Source organism: Branchiostoma lanceolatum, chromosome 6 (genome assembly GCF_035083965.1).
Source record: "Branchiostoma lanceolatum isolate klBraLanc5 chromosome 6, klBraLanc5.hap2, whole genome shotgun sequence".
Classification (NCBI taxonomy): Eukaryota; Metazoa; Chordata; class Leptocardii; order Amphioxiformes; family Branchiostomatidae; genus Branchiostoma; species Branchiostoma lanceolatum.
The window spans coordinates 4,595,335-4,610,378 of record NC_089727.1 but is presented as its reverse complement, the minus strand read 5'-3'; the positions used below and the strand labels follow the sequence as shown (position 1 = coordinate 4,610,378).

Genomic DNA, 15,044 nt, shown 5'->3' with positions numbered 1-15,044 from the left:
TCAGTGGTTTGAATTTATTCATAGCTTTACTCACAGAAATGTTGATCAATATCACACTGCTTTTCAATAGTTAACATATATTATACTGTACAGTACTAGATGTGAATGCCAATGATACACATACAATAACCCCTTATTGTAATAAAATCACACAGTAAAGTACTCTAAATGCCTTTAAGTTTGCAGGAATCTAATTTTGCCACAGGGAAAAATGCACTTGCCGAGGTAGTTTGCGGTGGAAAAAACAATGGTGTAGGTGGGCAAAAGACTAAACAAGCCTGAACTGTTTGTGGTTGATTTAAGTTTGCGATGAGTAGCTCACCGCAAAAACAATGAACATTAGGCCACACTAATTTAATTCCTTGGTAAACAGATTTTTTTTTTAAATTTTAGCATGAGGACAGCATGAAAACAGAAGGCTGGGGTGAAAACTTGCACCTGACCTTGTTCACCCCCTGAAATTGTGTGCACCAAAGTACAAACTTTCCTCTGAGATTCTGTTTTCATGTTGATTTTTCAATCTAGCATTTTTTTAAAATTCTGTTAACCAAGAAATTAAATTGGTGTGGCCTTAACCCACTGAGAAAATGTCCACATTTATTACATATTATGTGGCATACTTATATGTATGTATATGTACAACGTTATATGCTGTTGTAAGAGCGTTAGGCTTTTAATATTCTAGGCGTTCCCTCAGAAAAAAACAGTTACCCTCTTAGATCATAAGCATTTTCAAAGTATGACAAATGACTATAGTGGTGTGTAATTGTCACAAAATATGAGTACTTCATCTTACAAAGTCTTACAGAAATGGCTTACATTCAACACCTTGATAAGTGGATAGCTCCCGGTAAAGGGATTGCCTTGAAAATTGTATCCTGGCAAAGTTGCAATACCAAAGCTGCGATTCATCACAATAGACTTAAGCTGCCGATACAGCAGCTATAAATTTTGGATTTATCCTGATCACTTAGCAAAGCAGGGTGTCCCAATGTCTCACAAATGTCAAAGCAGCAGTGCAGGTATATTGTACTCACCACTCACAATTACAGTCAATCCTGGCCGAGCAACTACCTGGCGCAGGCAACCACCTGACGTCAAAGGACACATTGAAACAGTCCCTTCAATTTTTACATAGTTAAGACCCTCTTCCAAGCAACCAACTGTCTTCCCCAATCAGTAACCACTTTTTCGCAGTCCCAAATGGGCCTTCACCCTCCCCTGATCAACCAAAATTGATTGACAGCAGCATTGCACTTGAATTAGATAAAAGCAGGTAAATCAGACAGGAAAATAATCTTAAATGAAAAACGTGAGGTAAGGAAATGCATAGGAATTTCTACTGTGGGATCCCCTTAATTCAAGGGATTCAGTACTTTTAGACATGAAAAATACATCCCAGATAGTCTCTTGATTAAAAGATGATCAAATGGCTGAAAGTAAAGGGATTTAAATTAGAGCAGCTTTGCTGCATGGCTATAAACCTGCAGTGGAGTATCCACTTTAACTGGTTGCTCATCCAACCACACATTCAAGGAAACCTCTCTACCCAAAGATATCTATCTTGATGTCAGAAGACATGTGCAGTATTAAAACTTATCTACCAAGAAGTTTTGGGAACCAAAGCCGTTCTTACATCGATGAAGGTTAGACATGCAGGTAATGAGATACTCTATACAAAAGTTACTCAAGCAACTGGATAGCCTTTCTTTGTTGAACATCTGCTGCACATGCACATTTGTCCAATTCAGTTACAATCTATTTCATTATAGGATGTATGACAACAACAATGTAGCAGAAAACACATACAGGACAGGTTCTCTTCATTCATGTGCCTGATCAGATTAGGCCACACCAATTTAATTTCTTGGTTAACAGATTTTTTTTTCTAAATTTCAGCACAAGGACATCATTAAAACAGACGACTGTACTGGGGTGAAGACTTGCACCTGACCCTGTTCACTCCCTGAAATTGTGTGCACCAAAGTACAAACTTTCCTCTGAAATTTCTGTTTTCATGTTGATTTTTTGATTTAGCATTTTTTTTCAAAAATTCTGTTAACCAAGAAATTAAATTGGTGTGGCCTTAGTGGTACATTTAACAATGAGAAAAACAGCCTTCAGTGCCATGGAATTTTCAAATTGTAATTATATAACCTTCCTTTGAATTAGTGGATGTCAAGCAAAAATGGCCAAGACAAGAAGTGACAGCTGATATTTTGGCATAAAAAATTCTACATTAACGATCATTGACTTTTGAAGCAATCCATAGTCTGGCAGATGATTGAGCCAGTTGGTTGCTTTTGTTGCCCATAATCAATGATTAATAGGAAGAGTTTTCCTGCACGAAAGCGCTTGTAAATTACGTTGTAGTTAACCTCAAAATAGGACGCAATTTAGCACCTGAAGCTTGAATACCAAACAGGCTTAAGTGTTGCATTCTATACAGAACTGATAATTATTGGTGCAAAGCTGTTACCAAGGATGGAATTGAACTCTTGGGAATATCTTTATATTCAGGGATTACCCACAAGGGTGTGGGATTGGTACATGAGGGGGCCATTCACCTTTTTTGCATTATCAGGCTGAGGCTGTTAGGATTTAACACAAAGCACAGCCGACAAATAAATTAATGTGTTCTTACGTAAAATCATTGACCTATGCCCTATGTCTGCCAATATGCGCATGTTTAAACACTTGACAGTCAAAACTTTCCACTTTGATGGCAACATTCATACGTTCAGCACCAAGGACAGATAGCAAAACTAGCAGAATTCTGTATGTTAAATCCCCTTTTTGGACAATTGATAGTCAAAACTGTCCATTTTGATGGCAACAGCATTTTGATGGTAGCAGTCATACGTTCAGCACCAAGGACAGATAGCAAAACTAGCAGAATTCTGGATGTCAAATCCCCCTTTTTGGACAATTGACAGTCAAAACTGTCCATTTTGATGGCAACAGCATTTTGATGGCAACAGTCCTACGTTCAGGACCAAGGACAGGTAGCACAACTAGCAGGACTCTCTGTGCTAAATTACCCTATTCGGACCCCTTCAACAACAAAAACTTGAACAGTGTAAAACAATCAAACTATTTATATATTTTGGGCAGCCCGGCATTTAAATCTAGACTTTAAACCAATTCTACAGCTGAATAAAAGAGGACAAAAGTAAAGGTAGTCTATGTTCGTAGCAAAGTGAAACAACTGTTAATTCTATAAAATAACAGTGTAGTAAAAACTGTTTTTTGGTGAGGTTGCATACTTCTAGTGCAATACAGCTCATTTGTAATATTGCTCCATGATGTAAATATACATGCCCTCAGTTTACTATGCCCTGACTGTTACAAATTATGTCTAAAGCAATGAGATGGGTCAATATCTCGAGCAAAAAAGTTCAACACCGTAAGCACATTTATACCATATGATGGATGGATGTAATATTACAGTCATAGGACTCCATCAATATTTGAGAGTGATTGGAAACCCCACACCTTTTCCCTCGCAAATTACCAAGGAAACTTCAATGTTGATATTAGACAATACAGGAGGCGTGCCAACCTTTGCCTAAAAGACTACCTAGATATATGATATATGGACATTATGGTAATTGCACATGGCACCCTATGCAGATGTGATTTGGTGGGCTATAACTCATAAGATGTTATGTACCATGCACTGAAGAAATACCTTCAGTAGGGTATACAAGAGTTCAGACTAAAAAATATTTCACACAAAAATCCCATTTTAAAGTACTTATAAGAACAAGTATCCATCAGAATTCATCTATCTATCATAGATAGGACATATCCACATGTTGTTTAACGTAGGCCTGTAAACCTGTACGTACACATACACAATTCCCTGTGTTAAAACATTGACCAGCGAATGTGTGGTCCTATCACACATCCACATTACTTCCTCACGGTCCCCAGACGTACCTCCGTTATAAAGACGCCTCCGGTCACACCTCCGTCCACTGATTTCCCACCTACTGGCTGGAGTCAAGGGTGCAGAATTACTATTCAGCCACATGCTCCTTTGTCTTCTGCATTCAGGGCCATTTCCCCTTTAAATCTCTACTAAGACCGTTTGTGCATTCCTGGCGTAAGGGCTTTCTGTATCAGAGGGGCTCGCTGCACTGAATGAAATGTTTGCTGGCAGGACTGTTATTCCCATCTCCCTGGAGGGCTGACCCCTGCCCTTAGCTGGGCCGGAGTAAAGGCATTGTTTGTTTGGGGGAGAAATCTGGCCGACATCTTGAAAAAAAAAGTGCAGTTACGGCCTGTTTCACAACCAGTTTCTCGAAACAAGGAATAAAAAAGTGTAGCCAACTACTTCTATATTCAAGCACAATTCTAGCGTGTCTTTTACTCAGACATATCAATAGGTTTTTCTACATGCATGTACCCTCCACCCCTCCTGTCACGAATGGTTGACTCTGTTTTCTAGCAACAATAGCTCCCAAGGGCAAATCTCATTAAGGAATGGATTTTCAACTTCCCTGAATAACAACCGAGATAACCAACCCAGACAGAAAGCTGTAAATCCAGCTTAAGATGCCCATATCGAGGGGCACAAAACGTTTGGAATCAACCATAAAATGCAGTAACTGGACGATCCAGGAACAGATAGAGTTTTACGGGCCCCATCCATTTGCTTACCTGCCTTCAAGACTATTTAAGTCCTGCTTTTCCTTGGCCCTTCTAATCAAATTTCTTGCTTCTTGTTCAAAACTGACACAACATCAAGAAGCAAAATCAAATTTGCGTGTTCAAGTTACGTAGTGCAACAACATCTTCGGCACAACAAATGACATAAATGGTATTGAGAAGTTCACTGTTTACTTGTCAAGTATTCAGGTGTAGTGAAAAGTTAAACGTATTTCCACATTGTGACACATTTCTGACTACCTATAGTAGAATGTCTGCTGCTTGCATACATAATGCAACTCGGCCTGTCTCAAGGCCACACCATTTTAATTTCTTGGTATCAAATAAGCACCAGCACCCCATGAGTACTTTTCACCTAACGTTGGTTGAGGTATGTCCATGTATACTGCATAAATGGCAATTGCCAGGAACTGCCAAGTGTTTGAAACTGCAATTCCATTTGCCATCACGTTCATTTACTTTTGAAGGCCAGAATAGACCCCACGAGTCGCTTCACTTCAGTGAATTTGTATGTTAAAGGACAACTCATCAGTTACTGAAGTTCAATTTCGCGGCTACCTACATCCATTTCCAGCTGTGATTGCCTGGCAAAGTGCAGGCTTGTTTACGGCGTTGAGACCATCCAATAACCATGGGTACCTAAAGGTCAATAGCCTGATGTAACCCCCTAACAAGGGTGGGCAATAAATAATCACCGATGATTTCCAATCCTGCGTATTTGGAAGAAATTAGGGCATTTACTAATTAGGATGTACCATAATGATAAATTGGCTTGTATTGATTTTATCAATAGTGTGGAAAATCATAGGACATCAGTCCAGTAGCATGTCACAGATAAAGATCTTCTATCTTAATGAAATGTAAGAAGAGGAAAAAGGATTAATACACATATCTAGACTAAGAATTGTCATGTGTGTACATGTACATGTTATTGAACAGTCTCAGAATTTACTCCAAAAAGACAAAACTATAGACATAGTCAAAGACATCTTCATCATCTACGTACTTGTTATGTCCGTTGGAAGAGCACAATGTCATATCACCTGAGATATATATATAGAAATGTGTCGCCTTACACCTTTTGCTAAGTCTATGAACCAAAAATGAAATAACCTTGATGTACTTCACAAAAGTATCAGCCATATTTTGCTAGCTTGAAAACCTTCGCGGAGGACGCCAGTCAACAAAGTATAGATGAGACAACTTTGACATCTCACCCCGGAGTATCAGTCATCTCTGGTAGTACCTATAAACTTTGACAGAGGGTGACTTGCCTTCTTTGACTGTAATATTTCATCAAGTCTGTTATCTTTTCTGTTTTCATCTAGCAAAAGGGCTGACATGGGAAGCTAGACAACAAATCTTGTTCCATTATGAAGCCAATATTATTTTGTACTAGGCGTATTTATTCAAAATGTGTATTCTTTTGTTCACATGTTGCTGATAATTGAAAGCTACAATAAGAGACACAAACTATGCTTGTCAGAAGCACAAATTGAAAGCCCTCTAGAGGTCCCTGCCGCCACTAACCGGAAATTGGATTCAACTTCATTCTAATTTGAGACCTGGGTGGCATGTAATATTCCCTGATGGATTGTGGACGATCACCTCTATAGAAGTCCTACAGACCTTGCCAAAATAAGCCGGACCCTGAGGTGATTTTCATCAGTTTAGAATGGGAAAGGGAATGTGGGTGGACTAAAAGTTGGAGCGAGGGCCATTCCATTTTAGGAAGTCAAGACCGGGAGACATATAATAAGCTTTGATAGCTCTAGATGAAAAAAAAACCAGCATTGAATGCTGTCCGTTATATACAGAATATGTGATAAATTATGTAGAAAAGAACTATACAGAAAAGTAGCTGTATGCAACAAGAAAAAATGTATCGTTAGCACACATTTCAAATCAAGATCAAACAAGTAATTAGCATATGGTCATGGAGAAGCAACGAGTCAAAGGTGTACGGAGAAGCCAAGATATTTCCAGAGAAACATGGCCATCGGGAAAGGATTATTGATGAAACGTGCTCCTACTGAAGACAAAGAGTTTAAGATGATAGAAGCAAAGGCAAATAGAAGTTAAACCTCACCTAGACGTAGAGCTAGCCAGGCTAATACCATAGGTGCCATGTACTCTTCATTGTCTAGCTGCAAAAGAAATCTTCAGGTAACGTGTTTTACTATTGCAATGAAATGGTTACTGTTATACAGTCATTCCTTACATCCCCCAACCCCCTAGGATGGAGGAGCCATCCTCAGTTAAAGGTGGAAGAAGCAAAGGCAAACAGAACAAAGTTAAACATCATCTCGATGTGGAGCTAGCCTGGAGGCTTACCATAGCTGCCCTGTTCTCTTCAGTGTCTAGCTGAAGAAGAAGTTTTGACGAGACCTATGCTACTGTGACGAAACAGCTACCACTATACAGTAATTCGTTATATCCCCCAAGGCCCTAGAATGGAGGGGCTGTCCTCAGTGGAAGGTGGAAGAATAAAAGGCAAGTAGAACAAAATTGGACATCATCAAGATGTGGAGCTAGCCTGGACGCTTACCATAGCTGTCATGAACTCTTCAATGTCTAGCTTCAGAAGAAGTGTTGAGGAGACCTATGCTACTGTGACAAATCAGCTACCAATATACAGTAATTCGTTATATCCCCCAAGGCCCTAGAATTGAGCAGCCCTCCTCAGTGTAAGGAGGAAGAGGCAAAGGGAAAAAGAACAAAGATAAATAAAGAGTCATCACCTAGATGTGGAGCAAGCCAGGCTTACCATAGCTGTCATGAACTCTTCAATATCTAGCTGCAGAAGAAGTGTTGAGGCGATGTGTGCTATTGAGACAAAACAGCTACCAATATACAGTAATTCGTTACATACCCCAGGGCCCTAGAATGGAGGCACCCTCCTCAGTTTAAGTTTACTAAGAAGAAAAGGCAAATAGAACAAAGTTTAACATCATCTAAAGGTAGAGCATGCATCCAGGCTTACCATTCGAGGTGTCAAATGTGCTCTTCAATGTCTAGCTGCAAAAGAAGTGTTGAGGAGACCTATGCTATTGTGGTGAAACAGCTACCACTATACAGTAATTCCTTACATCCCCCAAGGCCCTAGAATGGAACAACCCTTCCAAGCTGCAGCCCATAGCAGTCAAGTAGCTGGCTGATTGATGGCACAATGCCTGGAGGAGATGAGGCAATCATGTTGGAAACATCTGAAGCTCTAAGGAGAATTACTTACATCACAAAATTACATCGTCACGACAGTGGACACGACGTGCATGTGTAACATCAACACTAAACCTTATTGCTTTTGTAGCAGCTCATACTCTGACATCCAGGAGTATTGTAATTAGATTGACCAAGACGGAAAAGCTTCCTCCTGACGTCATTGGTAATGATGTTGGCTTCATTGCGAACTCCAAACTAGATGACTAATGACACATCCCAGTATTGGTGCTTTCAAGTGCATGATTGTCTATCTACGTCATTGGTGGGATGGAACACAAATTTGTCAGCCCTGCAGCCAAAACACAAGGAAATTCTAAGAAATATTCTGAAATGGAAGATTTAGAGCAATGACATTGCTCTGCAAGTTTTCTCCGGATGTAGCTGAATTTGCTCGTCACAATGCTTCTAACATATCACTTAATCTTGGATCAAAAACCTCAAACAAAAAGAGCTGGGCCAAAAATACTTAAAATTTTGAAATAGTCAGACATTTTAGACAGCATCCGCTATCTTTCGTCAGTGAATAAAGGAAATGAACTGGGAGAACCAGGTTTGATACCAAAATTCTGAATACATGTTAATGAAGCAAAGACAATTTAGGATGGTTTGATAGAAGACTAATTCAAGACAAGGTTGTATGTTAATAGCAACATGTCTAATCGTCATCTGTGTAAAAAGAGATGGCTTGCAAGCATTGGAAGAAGGAAGCTATTCTAACATGCCCAGTGGTGCAGAAATCATTCTGTTTTCAGCACAGCCAACCATGGGACACAATGTCAATGCTGGTCCTCTACAAATCGATCTCCAAGACTCAAGTACCCATTCACAGATGGCTGGAACTGATCAGAAGCAGTCAAAATGTTCACTAAGGAGAACTGGAATATTTTCAACCTGTTAAACTGTTAAAGAATGTCTATCAATTATAATAATTAAATTAATGTGATTCCTCATCTTAAACTGTTAAAGGAATGCAGTGTGATCTATAGATACAGCACTTGTCTATTATCTTGCTACCTACTCTGAAATCTTACAATTTTACATGTAATTCTCCAACCAAGGATGCTAGACTTAGTATAGTAAAACTTTATGATGCATGGCTTTGCTTAGAGATAAATTAGAAAAATAATCTAAGAGCCAGTGACATCCACAAAGATACATTAGTACAAAAAATGGAAACTTGATTATAATCAAGGAACCCAGACACTAATCTTGTTATTGATTACGACACACCCTCTGACATTAGACAAAGAAAATGCTCATCCTCCAGAACACCTGTCATCGTGGCCGTGAAAAAGAGGACAGCTCGTCTCACGTCCCACTAACCCAATTACATCCACTCTGTTGCCAGCCTGTCTACCTCAATCATTGTTTCTTCCACATCGTGAATTTCTAATGACGACATCAGTGGGTTTCTCGAGCCTGATATTGGCCCCACAAGACGCAGGTGGACGGTTGATTTAATTTGGGCTGGCTGTAAAGTTACCTTGTTTCCTGAAAAACTTCTGATGAAACTGTCCCGATTGGGTTGCTGATCAGACGTTGTGAATCTAATTCATGGGGCTGCATTAAAAGTTCTCTAACTGGAAAACAGTCCGCTTCTCCTGCCAAGCACTTCGGCTACTGCACACTGGCAAATCATATTTTGTGGGGCAAAGGTTTTTTTTGTTTTGTTAATAGGGCCACACCAATTTTATTTGTTGATTCTCGGCAACTGGCCGGAAAAAATAAAACAAAAATGTTTTGCATAAAGTCTGGGGTGAAGATAAGGGTTTACATATCATAAAGAATGAGAGAATTATTCAGCTTTGTATGACTCATTTTATGCAATGCACTCAATTTTTTCATCTAGTACTATAATTTCAGTAACCAAATTACCTTTCGCCATGTAATATATGGATTGTTATTGAGAAATAGTTTTAATAAATGAAAAATTATAACTTATGATGAAATGTGACCACACTTTTTAGGTATGTGCAGGCCTTTATAATCTATTTTGGTGGCTATTGAGTTTTACAACTCAGCAAAACCGTAAAATCGTGTGTTAAAATGTGTGAATAGCGACCCAATTTTTTTTTCAAAATGGGAAAAACAGGAGAGGCTATTCCGAGAAGCAACAACAAAAAATTGGTGTGGCCTAGAGAGGCTTTCAAACATCACTGAAAACAAAAACTATACTAAAACCAGAATTAATGTTAGAGGGAACACAAAGGTTTACCATAGTTTTAATTCATAAATCAGTATAAATTATACACCTCACAACAGTAACTGTAAATGGAAGACAATAGCATGGGAGCATACATGTACATGTAAACAAATAAAAGAACAGCTCAAATCATTTCTAATTCTAATGATGTCTTTTGCCGTTTTACTACTTAGAATGATGCTCAAAATACAAATCAAGAGACTGGTCGATACACTGACATACATACGGTTGACTCTGGCGGCACTCAGGACCTATGGCTTAACTTCTCAACTGACCCTTTTTAATGAGGTCTGGCAACCTAGCACTAAAGAACAGAGGTAATACCATGGTTCCTCTACCCAGCGCTCATCAATAACTTCTTCATGACCTACCATGACTCAACTCGTAGATCCAGTTCTATTTGCAAGCTTTGTGACGTGACTGTTGCAGAGATTGAAGTGTAATTAGCATTGAATCACCTGAAGCTTGATTGGTTTGAAGGATTGAATAAAAGTTGCTAAGGCCAAGGCCAAGGACAGGATGATGATGATTTTCACAGGCTTCATTGATCTGAAATGTACTTCAAACCTGCCCTTGGATGGATCAAGGGAAACCATAAACTCAAACACCAGTTAATCCCAGCAAACAAAGACTGGCTTTAGATTCTCCACTTTTCCATGCACGTAAGAGTGGAACTAGCCACCAGGCCACATTGTGCAGGCCTTTAGGGGTAGACTTTCAGCCGCCCTGACATACATGTAAATGTTATCCACATGTGCACGGGCCCACCTCCCTCAGTTGTTAAAGGGTTACGACAAGAAGAAAATTCTTTGAAGTGGTTTTCAGTGGGTACATCTACTTTGGTCTCTATATGCCTTAATACTGCAGCATACTAGTAATCCATTCCAGCGCCAGCAATGGTAGCCCTGTCACGAGATCCCTCCTTTTGCCTGCAGTCTTAGGCCTTTTGCCTCTGCTTTTTGCAAACCAAGTGGATAATTGGCAGAATCTCAGCAGCTCACCTTCCCTGCCCCCATTCTGTCTTCGCTGCTGGCACCTGCACCCCTCCTCATGAATAAAGGACTTGCTGTCTTCGTACTCAGCATTTCCCTTACAATATGCGGCATTAACCCCGCAACTGCACTCTACCAGATCTACCTGTAAGTGGGAGGGTGACGCACGACAGGGACTCTCCGTTGGAGTGACATCGGACACGAATCGTGGGAGGCTGCCACCACTCTCTGTTTCTGAACTGGGTTGTTGGAAGCCAAATTGGGGGAGAAAACATTGACGTACGGTCTGACATTGGACACAAATCGTAGGAGGCTGCCACCCCTCTCTGTTTCTGAATTGGGTTGTTGGGAGTCAAATTGGGGGAGAAAACATTGTACGGTCTGACATCGGACACGAATCGTAGGAGGCCGCTACCACTCTCTGTTTCTGAACTGGGTTGTTGGAAGCCAAATTGGGGGAGAAAACATTGTACGGTCTGACAGCTTGGGGATTTGAGTTCTGTCACGTATGAAGTGCCGGTCCAGACAGAGCTCTGTTTGTGTCAGGAACAGAGCCCATTAACGGGAAGTGTATCTCCTCAAGGTGCACACAGGTTTTAAAGGGACATTTTGGGGGGAAAAGAATGACATCTTCGAAGATTACAGAAAATCATTGTGAATGGATGGTGTTGGCATTGACTTAATAGTCGTGCTGAGCCTGACAATTGTCAGTTTGTACAATGCTAGTTCTGTATGCTAGCCCTGGCAAATGTCGGGTTGAGGGTATTTCTAGAATGAGTACATTGCACCCCCCAGTTGTTGTAAAGTGAAGTAACTGAAAATGAGCGATATCAAACTAGTACCCTTTGTTTCAAAGGTGTCTGGGCAGTTCAGCAGTGGGGGTATGTTTTGTCGGGAAATCCAGCAGGACAAGGGTTAAAAGCACCTCACAACAAATATTGATATTTGTCAGCTCTACTTATAAGGACAGTCTTGCTGGAAATTCTCTTCCTTGTTCATTTCTATGTGTCTAGATCTGAGCCTCACGGGCATTATTTGGGATGACATACCAACCTCATACATGTATAGATATTGAAATCTTCCAGAAGGTTTCTTAAAAAATCTACATACTACATGTCAACAAAATCCAAATAAGGTTAATCAAAGCCAACATATCTGACAAAGAAAAAATAAAGGGGACAAAACTTTTGTGGCAATACCAAAGGGTATGGTTGATATTTACATGTACAATAAAACACTGCTATAATTGTATTGTCCCCTACCTGTCCAACCGAACAATGCCGACCCCCAGCTCTCAATACAGAAGATTCATGACATCATGTACTGTATCACAGCCACATCATCACCGTGACAGCAGTATGAATAGACCATAATGATCCATCTTAAGAATAGAACCACATTCTCCATCAATTGCAATGACTCCAGCAGAACCAAATCAACTAAACATTACCTGGTGTCACCTCGGCTACAGTCTATAAAAACTACTACACTGTAACTGTCACCCCGATCTGAGCAGCAAGGATAAGAAGAAATGTGTTACAGAATTACTGGTAAGATAAACAGTTACTGGACTTCTATATAACTAATCAACAACTAGAGAAAAATTACTAAGAAAACATTGCTATAATTATATTGTACCCTACATGTACCTGTCCAACCGAACAACGCTCTCAATACAGAAGATTCATGACATCATGTACTGTATCACAGCCACATCATCAAAGCAGTATGAATAGACCATAATAACCCATCTTAAGAACAGAACCACACTCTCCATCAATTGTAATGATTTCAGCAGAATCAGATTAACTAAGCATCACCTGGTGTCGCCTCGGCTACACATGCCGTACCGCTACATGTACATCCACCACCTCAGTGCAGAGGAACTCCCAGCAGCCATATCTAGTTTTCCACTCACCAACCCTTATAATCGGCAGCAAATTCTCCTATGGATTTCTCTGTCGTTCAATGATGGATGGCGGCACATGGCTGCTTATATATGCACCTCAAGTGTGGCAGCGGAATTTCAATGTCTTAATATCAATGCCGCAGTTTGCAATCAAATAGGTCATGGTATTGCCTTTGGCAGGGGGCATGAAGTCTGCACAATTGATGTTTGTTGTAATTTCTACTACAGCTAATCATTGTGGTGATTTTCTATTGTTATTACATTTTCAGTATAGCACAGCGTGGAGAGTTCAACATTGAGTCTATGCCAATAGATGAATAGAACAGAATCTAGAAGGTAAAGCAAATCTTGAAGACAACTATGGCCCCTTTTCCACTAGACGGTGATCCCTGAGTGGCCATACAGTGACCAAAATTGGATTTGTGTGGCCCTTGATTTCAAAGTCATTGTTGGAATAATTTATTTTGTAAAAGTATGATTTAAAAGACAAAAAGAAATACTAAAAAAAATTTGTTCTTTTTCTATGAATTTAATTCCTTGAGCGGTCACAGCCTCTGGTGGAAAAAGCCCACTGTTATAAGGTAAGTCTGTTTTAGTGTTCCTTTCTGCTACCTGAGTTGGTCAGATACGTTGCTACAAGCAATTTGTATGATTATTAATATTCAAAAATCAAAGCAAAGCTAACATGGCAGTAGTAACAGGCATTCTGGAAAATCACAATATTTTGATAAGAACAGTTTGATACAAAATGAACAGAAAAAAGATTGAATGTCCAATTCCTCTCTCATTCAGACTAAACCTACTTCATATAATTGCAAAGTCAAGCTATGACACATCTTTCTGATGTATATAATCTATACACTGCATGCAGTGCAATATCGACTTTCCTTTTTGTTGTCACGGTATTGCAGACTTGTAATAGAATATTGAATTTTCAGGTATATTAAAGTAGCTGACAGAAAACCAACTGTCATATACATTGTATATTAAACACGCGTGTGGGCAAGGGTTTCCCAATATGTGACTTGTAGCCCTGGGGTGTTTGTCAAAAGTGAACTTGGATTTCCCAATACAGTAAGTGCAATTTCATAAAACTCCTTGAAACCTTTCGTTTGTTATAACAGCTTTGCTAGATCCATTCTGTGACCTACATGCATATGCAGGGCATGTTTTATTTGTGAGTATGGCATGTAGGAACTAAATTTCATTGAAAAGTCAGGGTGAATTATATTATATAAATGTTGCAGTTTGGGCAGTGTAGCAATGTGAAGTATGTGTTTTGAGGAACTCTTTTAAATTAGCATAATGCAAATGTGGCAGGTGGTTATCATCACATGTACTCATTATGACTAATCAATGTATCACAACTAATGTTATAGCAAATTCCACATACAACTGTACCTTTTGGAACATAATAAGTATTCAGGACAATACTTTAAAAAACACAAGGGGAACACACTATATCCATCTAAATCAATTATAATTTATGATAGAACTTTATTGCGCGACTATTGTAGCAGGTACAAAGTATGGCAGCAACAGTAAACATAGAACAAGACATGAGTATGGAATAAAGCTATTCACTACAATAGAATGACTATCTTAGGTTGATAAAAGAAAATCAAATTTACAACACAATCAATGTTTAGAGATGAGTACTAGTATATGAATATCATTCGTATACGTGTCCCAAACTACATTTTGTAATTAAATTGTTTTTCCGTAATTAATTGCTGCCTGTCATGAATACATATGAGACATGTAGATATTTCATAAACTAGGCAGGTGCACTCTCTCTCTATCCAATTTAATGTCTTTTATTCCCAATCATATGGGGATTGGACGTGCTTGCACATGGATGGGGATGCTCGTGGACTCTTCATCAAGTGCAAGTCTTTTCTGTAGCGAGAGTTTTTACGGCTGGATGCCCTTCCTAACGCCTGAACGCCAACCCAAACCCTACTGTAGGGCTTAGGACATGGTAAATGTGTCAAGTGCCTTTCCCAAGGGCACAACGTCTGGGTGCATGTCTGGGTATACCCCT

At 39.5% G+C, this 15,044-nt stretch overlaps 1 protein-coding gene across 6 annotated transcripts in view; it reads right to left on the bottom strand.

Annotated features, from left to right (window-relative positions):
- LOC136436224 (uncharacterized) overlaps window positions 1–15,044 on the bottom strand; it is a 113,467-nt gene that overhangs the window by 25,130 nt on the left and 73,293 nt on the right. The window contains exon 1 of one of the 6 annotated variants that reach the window (XM_066430022.1): window positions 3,943–4,193. The exons of the other annotated variants lie outside the window; for them this stretch is intronic. The gene's annotated coding sequence lies outside the window, so the exon portion shown is untranslated. Of the gene's footprint in view, window positions 1–3,942; window positions 4,194–15,044 lie in introns of those variants that run through there. 6 annotated transcript variants of the gene reach the window in all.